Source organism: Coturnix japonica, chromosome 4 (assembly GCF_001577835.2).
Source record: "Coturnix japonica isolate 7356 chromosome 4, Coturnix japonica 2.1, whole genome shotgun sequence".
Classification (NCBI taxonomy): domain Eukaryota; kingdom Metazoa; phylum Chordata; class Aves; order Galliformes; family Phasianidae; genus Coturnix; species Coturnix japonica.
In genome coordinates, this window is record NC_029519.1 from 63,108,200 (window position 1) to 63,129,529 (window position 21,330).

The 21,330-nt window shown below is 40.9% G+C and overlaps 1 protein-coding gene across 1 annotated transcript in view; it reads right to left on the bottom strand.

The window, feature by feature from the left end:
• C4H4orf19 (chromosome 4 C4orf19 homolog) overlaps nt 1-15,985 on the bottom strand; it is a 41,216-nt gene extending 25,231 nt beyond the window's left edge. Inside the window, exon 1 of the mRNA XM_015862515.2 lies at nt 15,759-15,985. The gene's annotated coding sequence lies outside the window, so the exon portion shown is untranslated. The remainder of the gene's footprint in view (nt 1-15,758) is intronic.
• Nucleotides 15,986-21,330: the final 5,345 nt, after the last annotated feature.

Sequence of the window (21,330 nt, forward strand, 5' to 3'; positions counted from 1 at the left end):
GCTGTGATTACCTGAACCCTGTATGATTGTCCCAGCACTATCAGTTCAAGTTGTTTTTCCTTTCTTTCTTTTTTGGCTTGACAGGGCCTGCCTGGGATTGAAGAATTGGGTATCCAAGTTTCAGAATAATGTTACTAAGACCCGTGATGAATGTATTTATGAATATTTATATAGAACTTAGGATTCAGAGTGAGTGTTGAGTGCAATCTGCTGTGCAACATAATGAGGCAAATCCTGAAACCTTTCTTCCTTTCTCTGACATTCTCATACTTTGAAAAGATCCACAGTCCTTGGCTTTTAAACGCTCTTGTCAAAACAAGAACATTCATAAACAAGTTCCAGTCAAAAAAAATGCAACTTCACTGCTCCATTCAAACACACAACTGTCCTGTGCAGACACCAACACTGGTAATTCTGGGAAAAGTTAAAGAATGCTGAACACCAGGTGACTCGGATGCTATGACTTTGTTATAAGAGTGCATTTTTTCATCTTGCTGTAGAATAAATATTTTATCTTTCTCATCTATATATAACAGCTCCAACCAAAAGACATGAGCCATTTCTTAAGTTAACGTTAATGCTATACCTGGCAGCAGCACAACTACTGTGTAAAATCATCAGCCCAATTTCATCAGCACAGCTGTTTGTAAAGGCTATGTTGCATGCTCTGGGATATTACACAGGGATGACTGATAAAGTAAATCATCTTCTCTGCTGTTGGCCTCATCTCGTTATTGGATAAGGCTGTTTTCAGAGTAGGGGAAGGTGGAAGAGGCTGTTTCTTGTATTTCTTTTTAACTAAGTTCACAGCAGGTATTAACGTGAACTGAATCTTATTGCAGCTTAACCTCCATATTGCATGTTCTGCCATGAATCCACAGCTCTTAGAACCTGTTTTTTTGTAAGCAGTATTCCCAGACACCCAGTCACCTCCCAGCCTATTTTCAGGCAGTGTTGATGAAGCGGCATCTAATTTAGTGACAGAAATTACAAAGGTTTCTGAAATGGCAACGTACTGTCATAAGCTCTGCAAAGAGCAATGGGGAGCCTCTTGTAGAAATGGAATTTCCCTCTATTCACATTTTTTCAGGATGTGGAAATGGATGAAAATAAATCCTGGGCTATAATTTAGACAGTGAAAAGATTGCAAACTGACTCTATAAGCAGAAAAATCCCTTAAGTAAACACATTATATCTATAATCCTGTCAGTCAGGGATTATAGATTCAGTCAAAAACTAACTTATATAAATGGCTTAGTAATAAAGATTGTACTAATAGAGGTAAGGAACATACTGTGCTGAAGGCTAAGAAAATTGGGGAACCTCAATGAATGGTATTTCCTGTATAAGCAGATGTCTTAGCAAAATATTCTGAGCTACACACAATTCTTCTAGTACAATATTTGAGATAACTGTCACAGTGTAGATTTGTGGTTGAAAGCATCCCAGTGTGCTCAGCAGTCATTCACATATTTGGGTAACACGTAGCCTTTAAGGCACAAACTTCAGTGTGTGACTTGTTCGCTGCAGCTCCCAGTTGTGTCAGTATCACACTGATGTAGCTAAGGGATGACTCGATGTGCAGTAGAGGCTCTTCAACTGACATTTTAAATATACACTGTGATCAAACACAGGTGTGGGTGCAAACTTTCCTGATCACTTTTGTTATATGTATATTTATATTCCTGTGGTGACTGTGTGGAAAGCCCTACATGACCAAAGTTAGTTTTTCTTGTTTTTTTTTTTTTTTTAAGCACACACTCTTCCAGATAGAAATCCAAGCTGTCACTGAAGGCCAGAAAGGGCCATTGCCAAAGCATTGCCAAAGCTCTGCCCTCTTCTGCTTTCCAGGTAGGCAGAATGCTGCATAAAACAGACCAGGACAAGCCTGCAGCAGAGCTGTTCTCCTGGGTGAGAAATCTAGGTGGTCTTGATAAACCCTAATGTGCACATAATAGCCTAAAAGGCAGATAAAATGCTGTTGAAGGTAACTTCAGGTCCATTTGCAAATTTTATCTTTAATTATAGCAATATTTTCATCCTCCAGCCAAATAAAAGCCTTGGAGGGTCCACCAGCAGTGAATCCTCCAAGCAAAGCAGGAAATAACAAGGATGAGGATTCTGAAAACATTTCCCTAGTGTGGTCTCTAAAGCCCTTTCAAAGTGGGTAGTGAAGGTGTTTTTCAAACTACTGCAATTCAATTAGGCTGACCTAATTCTTACTTTATTGTGCTACAGAATTCCACAGTGATACCGCTCAACTTTCTTAAGGTCACGTTGTGGCCCAGTTGAGACTTGGGCTACAGCACCACAGACTGTGGGAGCTTAAATACAGAAACTGCTGCTTGAATGGGTTTCTTGTGTGCATCTTCCTCTGAGTGAAGAAAACTAAAAATGTTGTAGCCCAGAGCAAATGCTACTGGCTGTGACTGATGAAATTTATGCATGTTTTTAATTAAACAAAGTGGAAGCTACAGGCCCATTCTTCTATATCTTGTACCACTACCTTTGTGCTGAGTGCTCAGTGACTTATAAAATGGCACATAGTCTCACTGAGTGCCTATTGCTTAGTTGTGTGTATCACATCCCACGGCTTGTAGAATTGCTTATGTGTTTAAAGCACTTCTGTCTTGAAATAGAAATCCTTACTGGGCATTTCTTCAGCAGCATCTGTTTTCCTTATTTATCTTAATTAGAAACTGCTTTAAAATTCATTGACGACATCAACATTTGGATAAGATTATGGTGTAATGGTTCAGGGTTCCAAGTCTGTGAAATACATAATACTTTTTGAATCACAAAATTACCTTTTCTTGCAACCTATTCCTTAATTTAAATTAATCCTATGAGAACAACTGTTCAAGCATCTATTTAAGACTGAAGCTTTGTTTGCCCACAGAAATGACACTGTTGTGAAGCAAGACTAAATTAATCAGAGTAAACCAATTTAAATCAGCACATCATTCTTATGTAGAAAATTTCTTCAGTTTAACTCTGCCAGCACATCATCACGCTTTGGTTATAGCTGTGTGTAGTATGCTTTCATCATTCTTTCCATGAGCTGCTCTGAGCAATGGGTTTGCCGAAGCGCATTGGAAGGCTGTCTGGTCCCTTAGTTTTTATGCTCCTTGTCAGGCTGCCTGATTTTCAAAGACATGAATTTCTGTGCTGGCTTGGAGCAGGGTACTAGTAAGAAGAGATGGGTGAAGTGACAAGAAAGTGTCTGAGTTTCTGATAGAGACCCAGATAGCCGGCCAGATTCTATCAAGTCCTGCCTTGTTCATGTCAGAATAACACCAGAATTCATTTCAGCTAGGATGGAATGGCAAATCTGCATTAAAATGTAGCCACTGCTTTCCTAACCCTCCTGCTGTCTGATGAAGTTTCAGTCTACACAGCTCATAGTGAAGAGGTTAAAAAAGGGTCTGAGAAATATGACATTTTTGTCTATTAGAAAAAATAAGGTTTTTTCACCCTACACTATCCGTATTCCTACCTCTTGAAATCCTTTAAATGTGTCAGTCTATTTTTTTTTTTAATTTTCTGTGTGACAAAGCTTTCTACGCCAGAAGTGACATATGAAGACTTGCAGTGTAGCTTCCTGTCTCAGCTAAATTTCTGCAATGCTGAGCTGCTGTCATGAGACAGCTCTACTCCCACAAATTTCTTTGAGTTCTGCTGCATGTGTGAGAAAGAAAAATAAGGAAAGGTAAAATTTGCAATGGATAAGAGCACCCACTGGGAAACAAACAAACAACGAACAGAAAAAAATAAAGCAACAGTCTTCTGTGGCTTACTCTGAGGTCATGAGATGAGAGGAATCTGTGGAGCAGAAGCCTCTACACCTACTGAAACCATTGCACCACAGTAAGAGGCTGGCACGAGGGTGCCTGAGTGGTGTCCCCTAGGCATGGCCTCTGATTGCCACCAGCAGCTGCAGAAGGTTTTCCCTGAGAGATGAGAGGATGCAGAGGAAGCACTTCACTACTTTCTCTCTTTCTTCCTCAAGGTCTTTCCTTATTCAGGTGGCAATTAATAGTGAGAAAACAACAAGGGAGTTTGCAAAACAATCTGCTGTTTGATTTGTAACACAGGCACTGTTTTGACACTGTCTTAAAACCAGAGAAGAGAGGGAGTGGAAACCCATCATTATGATTGCAGCTCCTGTGAAGAAGCTGATTGCAGGTAGTGTTTTACAAAAGAAACAAAGCTTGGTTAGTTCAAACTACTTTGAATGATCCATGATAATATATTTTTGTTGATTGTTTTTTATTTTTCTGGTAGTAGAAAGTTATTCTGACATGAAAGAAATGTGGAAACTGGGGGACTCAGGCAAAATGTACTTCCTCCGGCAAAGCCTAAGGAAACTTTCCTTCTCTAAGGAGAAGGAAACAGGTGGCAAACATTAATACTGGGGTAATTAGCAGTTATAGGTTGGGTGGAGCAATACTCATTGAGAACAGCTTTGTGATTAGGAGGTCTGACTAATGTCTGGCAGCCTACATGAGGCCCTGCCTTGGGTTCCTGCACTCTGTTGCCCCTGCTGCAATAGTTGGTTCTCTCGGAGGAGGACCTGCTGTGCAGCCAAACAATTTGCAATGATCTTGCAGTGCTGGTTTGGCACCTAAGATCCACATGTGCACCTTATATGATAACATCCTGAAGTTAACTGTTGCTTAGGATTTCAAATACTCATGGTTAAAGGGCCTCCTAAATCCAAAGAGATTAAAATTCAGAGCTTTTACTGCTCAGGGTGGCACAATCTTTACTGTTAGAGAAGCTGGGGCTGGGTGTTCTTCTGTACTGCTCCTGAAACAGGCAGATGCTCTAGCATGAAATCTTGGTCAAGTCTGGCGTGTGGAACTTTTTATTTAATCTGTAAATATTTAATGAGAGTATGTCTTATAGGTGACAGCCAAAGTAAGGTGGCCTTATCGCTTACAGTGCCTGCAGATGCTTCTGTAACACAAACAAGGAAATACTGTAAAAAAAAACAACACAACACAATGCATAGCCACCTCTCTTGTTAATGAGCTGATCTGCAAAGTACCTATAGCCTCTTTAAAAGGGGAAATCCTGTATGACAATGGTGCAACCTACTTCCTTGAACACTGTGGGCAGGGAGGGGTCCTAGCCCTAGGGGCAATAGGAGTTGGTAAGTTGTGCCTGGTGAGTGACACCTTGGGCTGGTCTTTGGGCAGCTCACCTGACTGCTTTAGAGAAGGTCATTCATGGAAAGTTTTGTGGCAATCAACTGCAATCTTTACTTCTGCAAGGAGATCTTCAGGTCTCCTGGAAAGCAAAAGAAATGCCTAGGGAAAGGAGAAAGTTCAAGCACCCCTTTGTTAGCAGGGCTTTCATAAGGGCTCATTGGCTCAAGTGCTGCCTCTTCTTTGTGTTGCATTTTGTTGGAGTAAAACCCCTGGTTTTTTTTTTGTTTTTTTTTTTGTTTTTTTTTTTTTCACTGGGAGAAAAATGTATTGACTCAGTGAATAAATGAATTTCTCAAATCAGGTTTTTCCAGGTTTTATAGAATCATAGAATGACAAGGCTGGAAAGGACCTTACAAGATCATCTAATCCAACTGTCCTCCCATTGCCCTTGCTACCACAAGCCACTAAACTATATCTTGGAGCTCCTTATTCAGACACATCTTGAACACTACCAGACAGTAACTCCTCCACCTCCCAGCATTCCATTTGCAGCCATTCCAGCACCTGACCACTCTGAGAGAAAAAGTTTTTTCTGATGTCTCATCTAAACCTCCTCTGGTACAACTTATGGTCATTTCCTCGGGTCCTGTTTGTTGCCTGGGAGAAGAGGCCAAGTCCCTCCTTGTCACAACCTCCCTTCAGGAAGTTGTAGAGTGCAATGAGGTCTCCCCTGAGCATCCTCTTCTCCAGACTAAACAATCCCAGCTCCCTGAGCCGCTCCTCATAAATCTTGTGCTCCAGATCCCTCACCAGTTTCATTGCCCTTCTCTGGACATGTTCCAGGGCCTTGATGTCTTTCTTGTAGTGAGGAGCCCAAAACTGAACACAGTACCTGAGGTGCAGCCTCACAAGAGCTGAGCACAGGGGATGATTAACTCTCCTCAAGCTCCTGTTGGCCACACTATTTCTAATGCAGGCCAGGATGCTGTTGGCCCATGTTCACCTGTGCATCAGCTAACATCCCCAGTTTCCTCTTCACAGTCATCCAGCCACTCAGCCTCCAAGCCTATAGCACAGCATAGGGTTATTGTGGCTGAAGTGCAGGACCCAGCACTTGGCCTTGTTGATCCTCATCCCACTAACCTCAGCCCAGCGATCCAGTCTATCCAGATCCCTCTGAAGGGCCTCCCTACCCTCAGGCAGATCAACACCACCTCCCGACTTGGTGTCACCTGCAAACTTACTGAGGGTACACTCAATTCCCTCACCTAGGTCATCAATGACAGTATTAAGCAAGATGGGCCCCAGTACCGATCCCTGGGGGACACCACCTGTAATGGGTCCCCAGCTGGACTTAACTCCATTAACCACTTGTTAACTCCCCAGCTGTTAAGTCTTGTTAAGTCCCCAGCTGGACTTAACTCCATTAACCACCTGTTGGGCATGACCCTCTAGCCAGTTCGTTACCCAAAGGACAGTATACCTGTCCAGGCCATAGGCAGTCAGTTTCCCCAGGAGAATACTGTGAGGGACAGTGTCAAAGGCTTTGCTGAAATCTAGGTAGACTACATCAACAGTCTTTCCTTCATCTACCAGTCTGGTCACCCAGTTGTAGAAGGAGATAAGATTGGTCAAGCATGACCTGCCTTTCATGAACCATGATAATCTTGCCTTTGATGATCTTGCCTTTGTTTCTCCATGAGTGTATTATCTTTCTTTTTATTTTTCTTCTTAATCTTGCCTTATGATGATACTGCCTTTGTTTCTACCTGAGTGTGTTATTTTTCACACAAGAGAAAAGTAGTGAAAGGTCTCTCTGTGTGGGAAGCTGGCATAAGAAGAGGGTGAAGGTAGTTCTGCAAACAGGCTTGTTTCACATACTGCCCTAGAGAAATATGGCAGGTTTTTGGAGACTGGGCTCCATGTGGTAGGTGGGAGGGGATTTCTGTGTTATTGATTAATTCCAAATTGTGTGGGATTTTCTTGGCATAAATGAATGAGGTCTTCAACAGTTTAAGCTTAATTTTCCTTCTGTCAAATGAGCTGCAAGAGATACGTAATGAGGAATATTTGAGGATGGAGGACTCTTGAATGTTCAGGGCTTGATGGAGTTAACCTTTCCATTAGTCAGGGAAAGGGAGCCCAGCTTTCTCTGAGTGGTAGTATATTTACTCACCCAGTTTATATTGCAAAGTTTCCAGCAGCCTTATTCAAGAAACTGTATATCTTTTGGAGCACAAAGGGCTGTTTTTTGATATCTTCAGGTGTTATGCTTCTTACCAGGGATACCATGGAGATGAGGAAAACCAAAGCAACCAACATAAAGTACAAATCCTGCATGTTAATAATAGTCTCACACAGACTGAGAAACAGAAGGCCAAACCTCAAAAACAGGTGGTTCCTTATGGACTCAGTTGTTGGGTTTGGAATTTTGTGTGGGTTTTTTAGGTGAGCTATTGAGCTGCATTAGCGTTGCACTGTGCAGTGAGCCCTGTGGACAGAAGTCTATTGTGGGCTATAGGAATGTGAGATACTGTAACAGGCTAGAAACAATCTGTTTTACCAAACAAAGAAATCTCAGTCTATGATTAATGTAGTTTCATGTCGAGAGTACAACATACAAATCTAGGCTCATTCATGGCATGATAGTGAACAATGCATGCCCTGTAGCAGCGGAGCATACCACTACTGGATTATCTGCACTAAAAGGACTTTAGAGAAGTTCCGCCAGGTTTACTTTATTCTAACAAACGCTCATTTAATGCAGCTGTTACAGCAGTGCAAACTGCAGATTTGCAATGAGCAGTGCTTCTGGGGCTCAACTCAGATACAGGCCTTATGAAATAATTTTCTGCAGATTTGTCTTTTTGCATCAAGCTGAAATGATTCAGAAAATGGAAAATAATTTCATAAGATTAGGAGAATCAATGATTTACAGGCTCAGAACTGTGAGGCAAAGGCAACTTAACGGGTTTGTCAGCTTAACAGGCTAAGGCAATTTAACAATTTTGGGGGAAAACATGAAACTGTAGCTCCTTGAAAGCCAAAGGTAAAAGCATTTTTGTTGGTTTCATTGTTTGAAAGGAAATTAACTTAGATACAGGAAAACATGCCATTTCATGTGGCTGGCAGACTGGAAAATCTTCAGGGAAAATCTCACAACAGTATCTTCAGACTGGAATGTAAACAGAAAGAGAAGACACTGAAACCTGTTTAAAAATAGCTTGAGCTTGCAAGAGTTACAACCTTGGATTTTTACTGCTAACCTAAAACTGATCCTACAGAGGGGAGTAGGTATGACCCACAAAGCATGTGCTATAATTTTACTGCTCAGCCAAAATGGGTTTTTAATTGTCAAGTCTGAAAGAGGGAGCCATGAATTAACAACTTAATTCTTCTGCTCAAAAGAAAACCAGTAAGTCTGAGAATCAGAAGACTTTGCTTAGGGTACAGGGATAAGACGTGCAGAAGAACGGAGAGGGAGAAATAAAGCCTGGAGAATAATGTGCAAACAAGAAAGTGGCAAAAATTATTTGCTCCTCTTGACAACAAAAACAAAACAATAACAACAACAAAGAACTCAAACTCTCCTTATTCAATTATTCTGTTATTCAGTTTCTTTCCTTGGGCTGTTCCCCCTACATTGATCTGCTCCTATATATAAGGATCAGTTTTTTCACCTTATTTTTCCTAAGCATTTCACTTCACAGAAAGAACCATCAGCAAAGAGCAGAAGAGCAGAGGACTGTTTGGGTCAAAGCTACAAATCACTGTGAAAATCGATAACAAAACTTTTAAAATAGGAAGATACAGAAAACACTACAACTACTTAAAGCTGCACTCAGTAAAAACCTCTGGTACAATACCTTAATAAAGACCCTGTCACGGAGTGTAACTTTTTTCTCTTACACGAGTTCTTTTTGACTCAAAGGGTTTTCTTTTAAATATAACACTTAGATTAATGTGTAAAGCACAGAGATAATTTAATCTAGAGCTGTTTAGAGAGCCAGTGAACTTTTCCATTTAGTTATTTTCAACCAGTTTCCTTAGCAGGCATTGAGTGATGATGCGTGGCTAAGGGAATGATCAGTCACAGTGGCTTTGTGAATAGGAGCAGAGTTTTATGTTGTGATTACAGCAATTATTTCTCATCATGAGGCAGGTCCAAAGTATTGACCATTGCATTAGGAAGGTGCTAATGTGACAGTGATACAGAAATGGTGAATGAAATACAGATGAATTTCTGCAGCATTATTGAATTGATAATCCTGACTGCATTTACTACCTGTTTCAGTCTCAAGCTGAACAGTACTTGAAAGCTATAGGAAAGTATTAATTCCACTGAAAGACTTTCTGGAATCGGGTCAGTATAGTAATTCTTTCATTTATAATTTCTTTCTTCCTTTTGTTTTCATGTAATTATTGCGAAGAAAATGGGTTGAATTCACCATAATTATCAATGTAGATTGCATAGTTAAGACTGACTTGTGGGACTCTGCATTTGCAGCTGAATGCTTAAGGCTCACAGCACACTGACATTTCCAGCAAGACTCCTTATTCCAGAGAGTTTATCTGAGGCTAGGTACAGTGCATCTCAGGTAGCTCCATCATAAAGCAAATGTCTGCTGCCTGTATGTAATAACTTATCTACCTGACATATTTCCTCATGACAGGAGATTTATTGTCAGTGTGCTAGGATTTAAAGGGTTAGTCTCTGGAGACAGATTTGGCTCTTAGAGAATTCAGGAGACTTAATTTCAAATTCTACCTCTTGTCCAGAGCACAGGGCTGATTTACCTCCTTGCTTCCCAACCCAGTCTTTGTCACTTGCAAGATGTGGATATCAGCATGTGTACTGAGCTAAAAATGCTCAGTCGCTCTCCAGTAAAGCTTTATTTGGAAGGATGGCAGAGAAGTGAAAAAGAACTAATGGTTCAGGCTGACTGATAAGTGGTGGTATTGGCATGAAAGCAGCCCATTTTCGTTTCCCTAGCTCGCACTCTTTGCTGTTTTCTTAAGTGGTCTTTGAGCTTTTTGATCATCTGTGCATTAGCAAATCTGTCTGTTTATATGTGAGTGGATGGAAATGTTTTTATGGTAGGTAATGAATTGGATAATTGCACCAAGCATTAGTGTTTAATGTATATCTGTAAATATGGACTAGCCTTTAGCAATCTGAGCATATTCATCCAGTGCAATGGAAAACATTTGCAAGTGATTTTAATTTAAAAAGAGATGTTAAGAACAGAAATGGGACATTGTACATGGTTGTAACTTCTCAGGCCCCTGGAGGCCTTCAGTTTAGGACTGATCATGATAGCTTCTGTTTCATTTACATTGCAAATGAAATCTTAGGTTATTTTTCTTCATTATGTTGTCTGGCAGTTGAATCAGTATCTTTGCTGCACAGACGTGGCCTGTTCAGTGGAGACGTGCATGCATTCAGATAACAGAAGTACAGGGCTGATATCAAGCCCTGCAACATCTGCTGAATTCACATGGGGAAAGGGAATATGAACACAAATACACAAAGGGCACAGCTACTGCGATGGTAAATATTATTTTTTCCATGCCACACCCAAGCCAAAAATAGAGACAGAAAGGGCCTTAACAAAGCTTTATTCAGGTTTCTGGAAGTGGAAAGTTTTTTTCCACTGATCTCTAAGTGAACAGGGCTGCCAGCTTGCTTCAAAAATCTGACACTGCCAAAGCCTTACACTTGTTTTACTGCAAGTAGATTGGAAGAATACTTTTACTGTGAGCAGATCAGAAGAGTAGCTCCTCATGAACAACCAGTGTTAAAATCACATAGAGAAGATTGCTGTCAGGCTTGAATGCTGTAAGAAATGTAAGAGCTGCTTAACATTTTTTAGGGGAGAAGAAACTGTAGGTCCTGTAGAGCAGTACAGATTTGCTGGTTGGCCCTGGGGTGGCTGCAGCCCAGACCTGGGAGCTGCAGAAGGTGAAGGGGAGAAAAGCGTTAGGCTGCTGCATCAGGACGTGGGCCCCTTGTTCTGTGTCCTGCACTGTTGCACAAGGTTCAGGTGCTGAGTAAGGCTGATAATGCTGGGCACTCCCAAATCTAATAAAAGTGTTGCAAGAAGCTGCGGGATGAAGGGGGAAGTGAGAGCTGTAAATACAACCACAGCAATAAATTTAACCATTGCAATAAATCCTGGGGGAGAATAGCTTTTCAGAGAAGGAAAGGACATACTGCCAGGCAAATCCCTGAATCTGTGGGAATGTGGTTCCATATAGCTCATTTGGTACACTCCTTCTGCTCCTGCCTTAAAGCAGCCTCCAGAGACTCCACATCAGAGTTGACATTATGGACATTAATGCCAACCTATCTGGGCAAAGTGTCTTCACACCCAAACGCATCTGTCCTCAGCAGGGAGTGTAGTCAAAAGTGAAATAATCTTTTTCTATGTAGTCTGGAGATCTTCTGTCCTTGGGCAGAGCTGAGCTGCTGTGCCACTGAAATTTATGCTGGTAGCAAAGCGCTGGGCAGATTTGTGGCAGCACCAGCACAGCCTACACCAGGTCACATATTCTGCTCCTGGCCTGTGTATGAGGATTTGGTACTATTCCCACTGTTGTCAGTATGGAAGGGTCCTGGAGGAGGTTCCAGGTTGAAAGGTTTTTCAGTCACTTGGAGTACATTTCCTCCTTCACATTGGATGCTCTCTTCTTTTCTACTCATCTCTTGCACAAAAGCAGATTGTCTGCTATAGCAAAGCATTCGCCTTCTTCTCATTAAATCCAAAAGTTAACTGCTTTTTAATAACAATGCACAGCTTTCTTTCATAGCTGGGGAATGACTTAAAGTGGAGCCAGGCCCATTTGGTTTCACCAGAAAAAAAGTAAGCCCCAAGGAGATGGCTTGTTCCTTGCTTTCCCAAATGGAAAAATAACTTATGTGAATTAATAATAGACTATTTGACCACAAATATTTTTCTAACCAGAAAGCATCTGTGGCTTTGCAGCCAACATCTGTGGTTAAAGTGAAGAATTGGAAATTAAATAAACTTTTGTAGAAACTGCAGACAAAAACGTCACACAAAAAAGGAACCTTAGGTCTTTTTTTTTTTCTTTTTTCTTTTTTTTCTTTTTCCCAGCTTCCTGCTGTAACTGATTAAATGTTTAGTTTCCAAACTATGTACTCAGCTCTTAATAAAACTGTAAAGTTCCTCCATATGTCCGAGCAAAAGTGACTTAGAGGGAAGATCGAGGAAAAATTGCTGTTTTTCCCCCCTTTCCAATAATACTTTTGACCTTTCTACCAAAAGCTATTTTGTCCATTTGATATCAAACTTTCAATAAGTAAAACTATGTCACTTGTTGTACCTATTTTCCATAACAATATGTCCAGTTTGCTGGAATTCGTGCTCCTTAGCTTTGCAAAACCCAGCCATGTCCATGCATCATTGCTTGCACTTCTTTTGGTGGAAGAATGAGGCACAGTGTGCTGTCAGGTGGCAGATGAACAGGTTTTGGAAGAGGAATTTTAAGTTCCAAGCAAATATTTATTATCTGATGACATCACCTTTCAGTGGGTTGCATATGTCAAGTCTTGTCCTCACCACGTCACTTGTGAAACGATGGTTGTGTGAGATGTTGACAAGACTGAGATTGTGTTTAACTAGATACTGTGCAAACACAGAAAAAGGCCTCCCCTTCCTGAAAAACGTGAATGAAGGCTTTCCTGAGGTGGCAGAACAGCACGGACTCAAAGCAGACTCTGGTCTCCTGTGCAGGCCCTGCTTGCCCTGAGGTCTCCTGTTGGCTGGGGCACTGGGCACCCTGTTCCATGACCAGACACTTTCTCTCTTCTGTCTGTCTTTCTTTTTCTGCACAGGACTGTCACACAGAGACCATGCAGGCCTTCTCTATTACTTGCCTGTGTGGTCTCCTTCCCTGTTATATTTTATATGCCTCAGATCCTGTACTTGGTTTTCTGCTCAGTGGGAAGGAAAGCATCACACTCTTGCCTATATGAAGAACCTTGGTTGAAAGCAGATACTTCCTTAAGTGTTTCCTTGAGATGTGATAAAAACAACCATGTGGCTAATGAAGAGCCTTAGCACTCAAAAATATTTCCTTTGCATGGTGATCACTTTCTACCTGGCTTTCCAAGGAAGCCACAGATGCACTCAGTCACAGCTTTTGCTCTGTCTTCCTGCCTACCTAGAGCTGCAAGAAAATGAGCAGGTTCACGATTTGCAGTATAAGCCTTAAATCTGATACAGGTTTCCTGAGATTCACAAGCATTTTGGAAAAGCCAGGTTAACTTTTAATCAATATTTTGCTTAGCTCTGGTTTTGGGAGAACAGAAAACAATTCCAAACTCATGGAAGCATTTTAATTTTTATGTTTCCTTGGTTTTTCCCAAAGACTGAAGATAAAAATTCTGTCTTGGATTTGCATGAATCTCGGTTTCAAAGAATATCTTTTCTAGCGTACTCTTGTACGTCTTTGACTTGTGTGTCCTTCCTGTGAACAATACTACATTTGGATGTTGTGTTGAGGGACATAGTTCAGTGGGAGCTATTGGTAATACGTGAATGGTTGGACTGGATGATCTTTTAGGTCTTTTCCAACCTTGGTGATTCTGTGATTCTGTGATTTGATTCTATGTTGAAGTGACAGAGCAAGCTAGTAGGTTGGGTTATACCATTAGAAAAAAAAAAAACAACAAAACAAATGCAATAATTAAAACAGTGTAAATTACTGTAAAGATTGTAAGATTTTTGGTATAATGAACATCTGAACTGCTAGCATGCTTGGAGTAAACTCTTCTATATGCCTCTCTTTGGAAATGAGCTACTTCTCGCCCTCATTAAGTATCTGTTTGCTCAGAGTGACTTTAGCATTTCTTGTGTCTTTCACCCTACAAAGACATGTTATTTAATCAGTGTTCACAGATTTGCCTGCTCCTAAGTGCTGGCTTTCATAACCCACCCAATTTGTACAAACATTTGGTAGAAGAGTCTGGCCTTGGCAGGCTGCTCCCCACAGGTCAGTTGGGTGCAATGCTCACCTTGGGAGAAAGCTTGTGTAACAGAATGCCTGTGTATTTGGGGGTCTGCTGTGTTTCTCTTATGTTTAGATTTTGCTTACCAAATAAGCCCCTTATCTACAAGAGTTACTGAATAGATAAATGTGTATGTATTTTTGTAAATAATTTAAATTCAGAGGTCAGTTATAGTAAATTTAAAACAGTTGTTTTAAAACATGGTTGTTTCTTTCTACATCTTCATCTTCTTAGTGAACTCCTCTGCTGGGAGGTGAGCAGTACCCATAGCTGGTAAAAGACTCGGTGTCTCAGGCTGGACCTACATCAGGTTGAGATGGCCACCCTGGAAGTGAGCAATTGTTTTTTAAGCTCTAGTGATAAACTTGTTGGAGCTCCAACTTCCTTGGGTTTATTTTAAGCACTGGTAATGATAAAGCAAAGAAAGTTGAGAGCTTATCTATATGTAGCAAGGTGTCATAGTTATTGTTATTCTCCACTTCTTTTTAGTATACTCTAGTGTTATGTGCAAAGAGGAAAAAGGTTTTCTAGAATAAAGTGAAGAAAATGTACATTGCCTGCAATTACCACCTGCTATCCTAGGAGTAAAACTATAAACACCACTTACTCCTTTTATGCAGTGAGAATCCCCAGGGGGTGGAAATCTAAAGGTGCACTGAGATCTTCTAGTAAATATAGGTTTTGTAGCTCTGCAGCTACAGGTAAATGGTGGTTTTTATCGTCTACAACTAAATTCCTATAAAGGGGTAAAAATGGTGAGTATGTATTGCCCCATGTGAAAATAATTACAGTTTAGAGAAAAACTGTGATGAAGAAGATCTTTGTGAACAAAGTGCTGATGCCGCATCCTGGACAAATCCTTCAGCAAAATGAAAAAAAAAAAGAACTGCAATATTGCCAGCAATTGTCAGTGAAACTTTATCACTTAATGGATATGCCCTCATACAATTTAACTTCTCAATTAACTGACTGCCTTTCCTTCTACTCCCTGTTTTTGTTTTTAATAATTATTATTTTTTTCTCCTTTTATAGAGCACTGAAATATCCTCCCCATCTGCATTTCATTTGCATTTGTAAGATATTTTTTCCTTTTAAATGCATCAAATTGAAGGAAGGGAAATCAGAAATCATGAAAGTTCAGCGAGAAAGCCACATCCATTAAAATATACTTTCATCAGAGTGACTGAAACAATGTGCAGTTCATGGTATAAGTAAAGTCAGAAGAGCTCTAAATCCACTCAGTTCAGATGTCAGACACATTAACTCCCCTTTTACCTTGCATACTCTAACACAACAGTCTGAATAGCTAAGAAATCTTCTAAAATATCAGTTTTTCTATAGTTACATTTCGTTTAAGAGCATTGTTTTGTTTGGATTTCTGCTGAGCCAACCGAGCATATAAACAAAACTGATTTTACAAAAGGTGAAACAGGTGAGATCTGATATTTTCCAGATAAAAGTTAGCTTATTTTGAGAGCTAAAGTTAAGAAAGAGTGTACACAACATGTCCTACAATCAGTTTCTCTTGAAAGCACAGTGTTGTAAGTTAAAGGAACAAGAACTTTTCCTACCTGTAGCTTTTGTCCTGATCAGGAAGTGTTGCTTTTTTCTGATTACAATCTTCCATGGCTTAGCTCGGCTCCTGCATTTGAATGTTAAATATGTAAGAATGCCTTGTTTAGCTTGGGAGTTTGCATGACCTCTTAATGAGACACTGTAGTTAGTGTCATTGGGTATTAAGTCGTCATGTGACTGCAGATGAAAATAAAATCCTTTAAAGTTTGCATTTAATACTTCCTAGAATCTGTAACCCTTTACCTGCAAGCTGGAGAAAACCTGACAGACCTCACTGCTTTCTAGCCGGGTTAGAAAAGGAATGGGAGGGATTGCAAGTGCCGAATAGTTCTCCACTGGGACACCCGCTCACCACAACCACAACAAAGTCCAAGTCTGTCAGTGTGTTAACACTGTTATTTGCATATTCTTAAAATTAAATCTTCTCATGCCACAGGCAGTGCTGAACAGCTCTGGTAAAAATCTCCTCTGTTGTATCAGAGTATTACTGAGCATAGAAATTGAGTCCCACTGTTCTGGGTGATGCTCTGCAGAGGAGCTCTGCTTTAAGGTAGGTGTTTGCAGGCACCCCCTAATACTTACTGATGAAAGTTGCTGACTTCCCTGGAATCACTTTGGTTTGGGTGTGGTGTTTCCAAATGCGCTATGAAAGATGTTCTGCTGCTGCAACCCAGTTATGAGAGTGTTCCCTGTGCGGGAGGAGAGAACTGACTTAAGCAATATCTGCTGGCAGCTGTGTCAGGTGTTTCCCAGCTGTAATCTGTAACGTGAGTAGATGTGTAAGTGGAAACTTAAAGAAGAAAAAAAAGTCCTGGAAAGAACTGGCACTGACATTACGTTAGGATGGGGGTTCCAAAGCAGTACAAGCAGAGGTAGCCCACTTGACAACACTTTGGAAATATTTTGCTAAATTCTCTGTTTGTTTATGGTTATATGAAGCCTGGCTGCTGTACTGGTAGAGGTATTGTTCTCACTCCCAGTGACTGTTCACTTAGAGTGGCCCTCTGACTGGTTGGAGCTTGCACCCCTGTCTTCCCAGTGGAAGAGGCATGCTGAGTACTGCTTGCCTTACTCATGCAAAATAGCCTCTTAAAATCTCACTTCATCAGTGAGCGGGGTTTGCCTTGTGTTTCCCCTTCTAGACGCTATGGTGAGGACAGTGTGGCTCTGCCAGATTCATGTCAGGGGTGGGCTGGGGCTGCCGTGTAGGTGGTGGGGCAGCAGGAGCACTGGCTGTGCCACCTGGCCACATGCAGAGCAATGAAGCTGCCTGCAACACAACTGCCCAGCAACAAAGTCATAAAAGCTTCTTTGGATCTGCTTATTTGAAGCAGAGAACTGTGCTGTAATGTAAAGGCAAACATTATCCGCAGCTTGTGAGTCCAGCAAAGCTCTGCAAAGCTCTGTGGCAGACTTTTTTGATTTTCTTTTTTTAATTTGTCTAAATTATATTCTACTTATTTATTTTTGCTTACATGCTCTTAGCATTGGCTGAAAATAATCTCCTGTTCCTGAAATCTGACTTTTTCTATAGGTATGTGCAAGCTGTTAGAATCTCTTTGAGCTGATAATTTGGTCAGGTTTTTACAGATGTGTCTTGGATGGAGTGTCAAACCACAAGTAGGATAATATTTTTTCCACAGGAAAAGTAGTTGAGATACTCAGCCAGCAGAAACCCTATTTTCCCTCTAATCTCACTGTAGACTGTTTTGGTGGTGTTTTTATTAATTAATTAATTTGTTTGTTTCTATTTTTCTTTTTTCATTTTGGAGGATATTCCTGTTGAGATAACACTCTGCCTTGACAAATTGCAGCCCAAGAGGTTAACATCGTAAGTTAGATACCATCAGCAAAGTGGTCTTACAGTGGGAAATTCTGGGCACTTACTTAAGAGGCAATTCAATAATGGAGACAGATGACAACAGGCTGGTATGTTTCTTTCAAGATCTTCTGTTTTCATCTGTGCTTTGGTGTGTCTGTTTTTTTTGTTTCATCCCCTGCCTTGCAAATGTTGTGTATTTCACTTCAAGTCTGTTGACTGGACCTCTTTTAGTCCTGAAGCTTTCCAGCATACAAAGAACACCACCAAATTCACATGGAATCAGGTGATGACATTATCTCTTTTGTATGCTGTGGTAAATGAAAGAGCTGTGCTGGTGCAGCAGTGTTATGTAGTGAAAGCCATGCCAACAGGAACATGTGGATGTGCCCTAAATTTGCCTTCATGTATTCCCTGCTGAGGCTGGAGATGGAATCCCTGTGCTGCAGACACGTCAGGTGCTGCAAGTGGTGGAGGCTGCAGTCATTTGGAGGCTTTGCTGGGTGGGATGGAATATCCAGATGCTTCTTGAACACTGTCAGGGATGGTGACTCCAGTGATGGAGAAGGATGGTTGTGTGAACTGCTCCTCCTGGAGAAGCACCTGGCAAAGTGCCTCATTCTATGATCCTTAGAAGGATCATAGAATATTCTGATCTGAAATGGACCCAAAAATATTATCTACTCCTGGCTCCACACAGAACACCCCAAAATTCAATCTCCATGTCTGAGAGTACTGTCCAAACACTTTGTGAACTCCAGCAACTTGGGGCCGTGACCACTGCCCTGGGGAGACTGTTCCATGCTGCTCCTTCTTTAGTACAGAACCTTTTCCTAATCCCCAGTCTAACCCTCCCCTGACACAGTTCCATTAATTCCCTTGGGTCTGTTGCTGTCACCAGAAAATGGAGCTCAGTGATGCCCCTTGTGAGGCCTCCCCTCAGCCTCCTCTTCTCTGGTCTGAACAAAACAAGAGACCTCAGCTGCTTCTCACACACCTTGCCTTCCAGACCTTCCAGCATCCTTGTTAACTTCTTTCAGCCTTTGAGTTTTGAGAATTGACATTGTGATTTAGGCCCACACTGTGATCATCAGTGGCTTTGTAAAAGTCTCCAGACTACCTCCAAAATGCCAGGAGTGGTGTTTGATGACCAGGCTGGAAAGGCAAACCAAGGGAAATAATGCAGTCCATTGCTCTTCCTGCATCAAGGTTGAGCTCCACAAAGAAATGTTGAGTAATATCTTTAACAGGGTGTAATAATTTTAAAGTAGGTCATATTTGTAACATAAATGTATAAAATGACTTTTAATAACAAGTCCTTGACAGCTATCCTGAGGTCCTACTTCACATTTTGACATTTACGGGTCATATTTGTGAATATGTTAAAAATGTGCGAAAAAATAAAATGCCCTTGATTTTATAATTGAAGAAATAGGGATACATAACAAAATTTCTGTCATTTTGAACTTTTAATATTTACTGTAAAACACTGAGTAGTTTTATGTAGCAAAGTTTTGGTAGCATGGAGGACTGTGGTGTGGCCTCTGTAAGAGCCCAGAAGCTGTCTCATGTTACCTAAGAGTCAAATCCATCTAGGGTGGATATATTATATCTTTTAGTCCCTTATGAAAAAAAGAAAACAATGTGTCACAAAGACACATAAGCATCACATCAGTCAACTTGCCTTGAAAAACTTTCAATGTAATTTTTTGACAGTCACAGTGAATTCTCAGGACTTTAAACTGATCTAGGGCTGAAATAGTCCTTCCCCTGTTTCCTTGTATGACCATTATTATAGTGGCAGATATTTGTTTCAGTCTCCCTTTGCCACTTGAGAACACTTCTGTCACTACAGGTTTCTGAGCAGGACTTGCTTATGCAGCATAAAGAAATCAGTGCAGGAGAAACACTGAAAACTGAAAGCCTTCTGAATGCCTTTTCCAAGCTACCTGTTAACTCACATTTGATGTTATCTGCTAGTAGCGTGAAAAAATTTAAATGGCCACAGGCCGTATGAAATGAAGTCACGGGCCGTGCATTCCCCAGTTGTGGTGCAAAGGAAATGACTGATAAAAATGCTTTTTCTAGCTGACCTCTGGCTTACCTTTGTCAGCCAAAGAATTTCCGGCTATTTCCCCCCTAAAGCTTTCTTGCAGCTATGGCCTATTCCTAGAGCCTTGTGTGTCAGAAAATATGGACCTTCATCTGATCCTGTTTATTGATGCACTTTAGATAAAGAATGAATGAAAGCTTTGTTCTGGATATGCAAATAGTGCTCCTTAAGAGAAAGTAAATTGCCCTGTTCCTCTGAAGAAATAGAATAGCACTTTGTATTTGGGTCTCTCATTATTAAAGAAACTGTTTACTTTCTATACAATAGTATGGGAGTGCTTGCGGTCATATTTGTGAGGGCTGTGGAGCACCCAGTCTTGCAGCAGCCGGTATTTGGACACCCTGCAGCCTGATAATGTTCAGAAACATCTACTGTGATAGCTCAGTGTTCATCTGACACCTGAGAAATAGACTCAGAAAGGTGGAAAGCTGAGTACAGATACACTGAGGTAGATTCAAAGTGTAAAGAGGAACAGGATCTAAACAGAATTCTCAGTGAGATTATAGACCCAATACTAGGCAAAAGGACTTAATTAAAGTAAGAGTCATGTGTATGTTTGTCTTTCTTACTGGTTTACAATTAAGAGAAATAGGAGTGCTGCTCCACTCTTGATCCCTGGTTAGAACATGTGAGACTTGAGACTAAGGTTCAAAAAATGAAGGGAACACTTGTTCTGTTTATATACATCATTAACTTTCTAGTGCCACCCAGCTGCTTCGACAAAGGCCCAAATCCCCTGTTTGACCTGAGCTGAGGGAAAGACTGCTCTCACTGGCAGGTTGACCATCTGTTATGTTGGGGACTGTCTCCAGCCCCAAGATGCTGTGCTACCATGCAAAAGTGGTGAGGCAGAAAACAAGAGGAGCAAGTCTGGGTACACCACTAATAAACCACTCAGCTGAAGTGATGCTGACTGTGTTCTTGTACTGCTTCTCAACAAAGAATGTTTCTCTGTTTCTGTTTTGTTCTGTTTCTATGTTATGTTCAGCTGTTACCCAATGTTGGTCACTCTGCTGGCAGATAAGAGATGTATTTTCACTCTTTCAAGATCACAAAGGAATTAGCTTTCTGACATGCAGGTTATTCACAAGGACATCAAGACTGGCATGAGTGAGTCATGCCCTTATTTTGAAAGAAGATGGAAGGAAGGTTGCTTACCTTCAGAACAGAAACCTTGGAGGAGTGGATTGCAGAACCACTTGCAGTTCCACAGCTCTTCAGAGGAGGGGGATTTCAAACACTCCCTACTTTCCTGGGCTTTCTACTAGATAGGTTACACATATTTTCTGTCTGTTGAGTTACATGCAGACAGAATGTAATCTAGTCATAAGGAGAGCCTAAGCATGCTTTGCAAATTTCAGTGGCTTTTTAATGTTTGATTTAGTTAACTTTAATGAGAAAAATACTGGAATTCTCCTTACATAGCCCTTAAATAATCATTAGAATACAGGCTAATGGGAGCTGCAAATGTCTACAACTATGTCTCTCTACTAGCGTGAAATTTGCTGCTGTGGAGATGGCCAACATACACTCTGTACAGCATTAAAGTCTTGAGATATAGCGTGAGCTGAGACTACAGTACACTAAAATGCATTATCCTACTGGAGCTTTCCCTCAGATTAAAACTGCAAACACA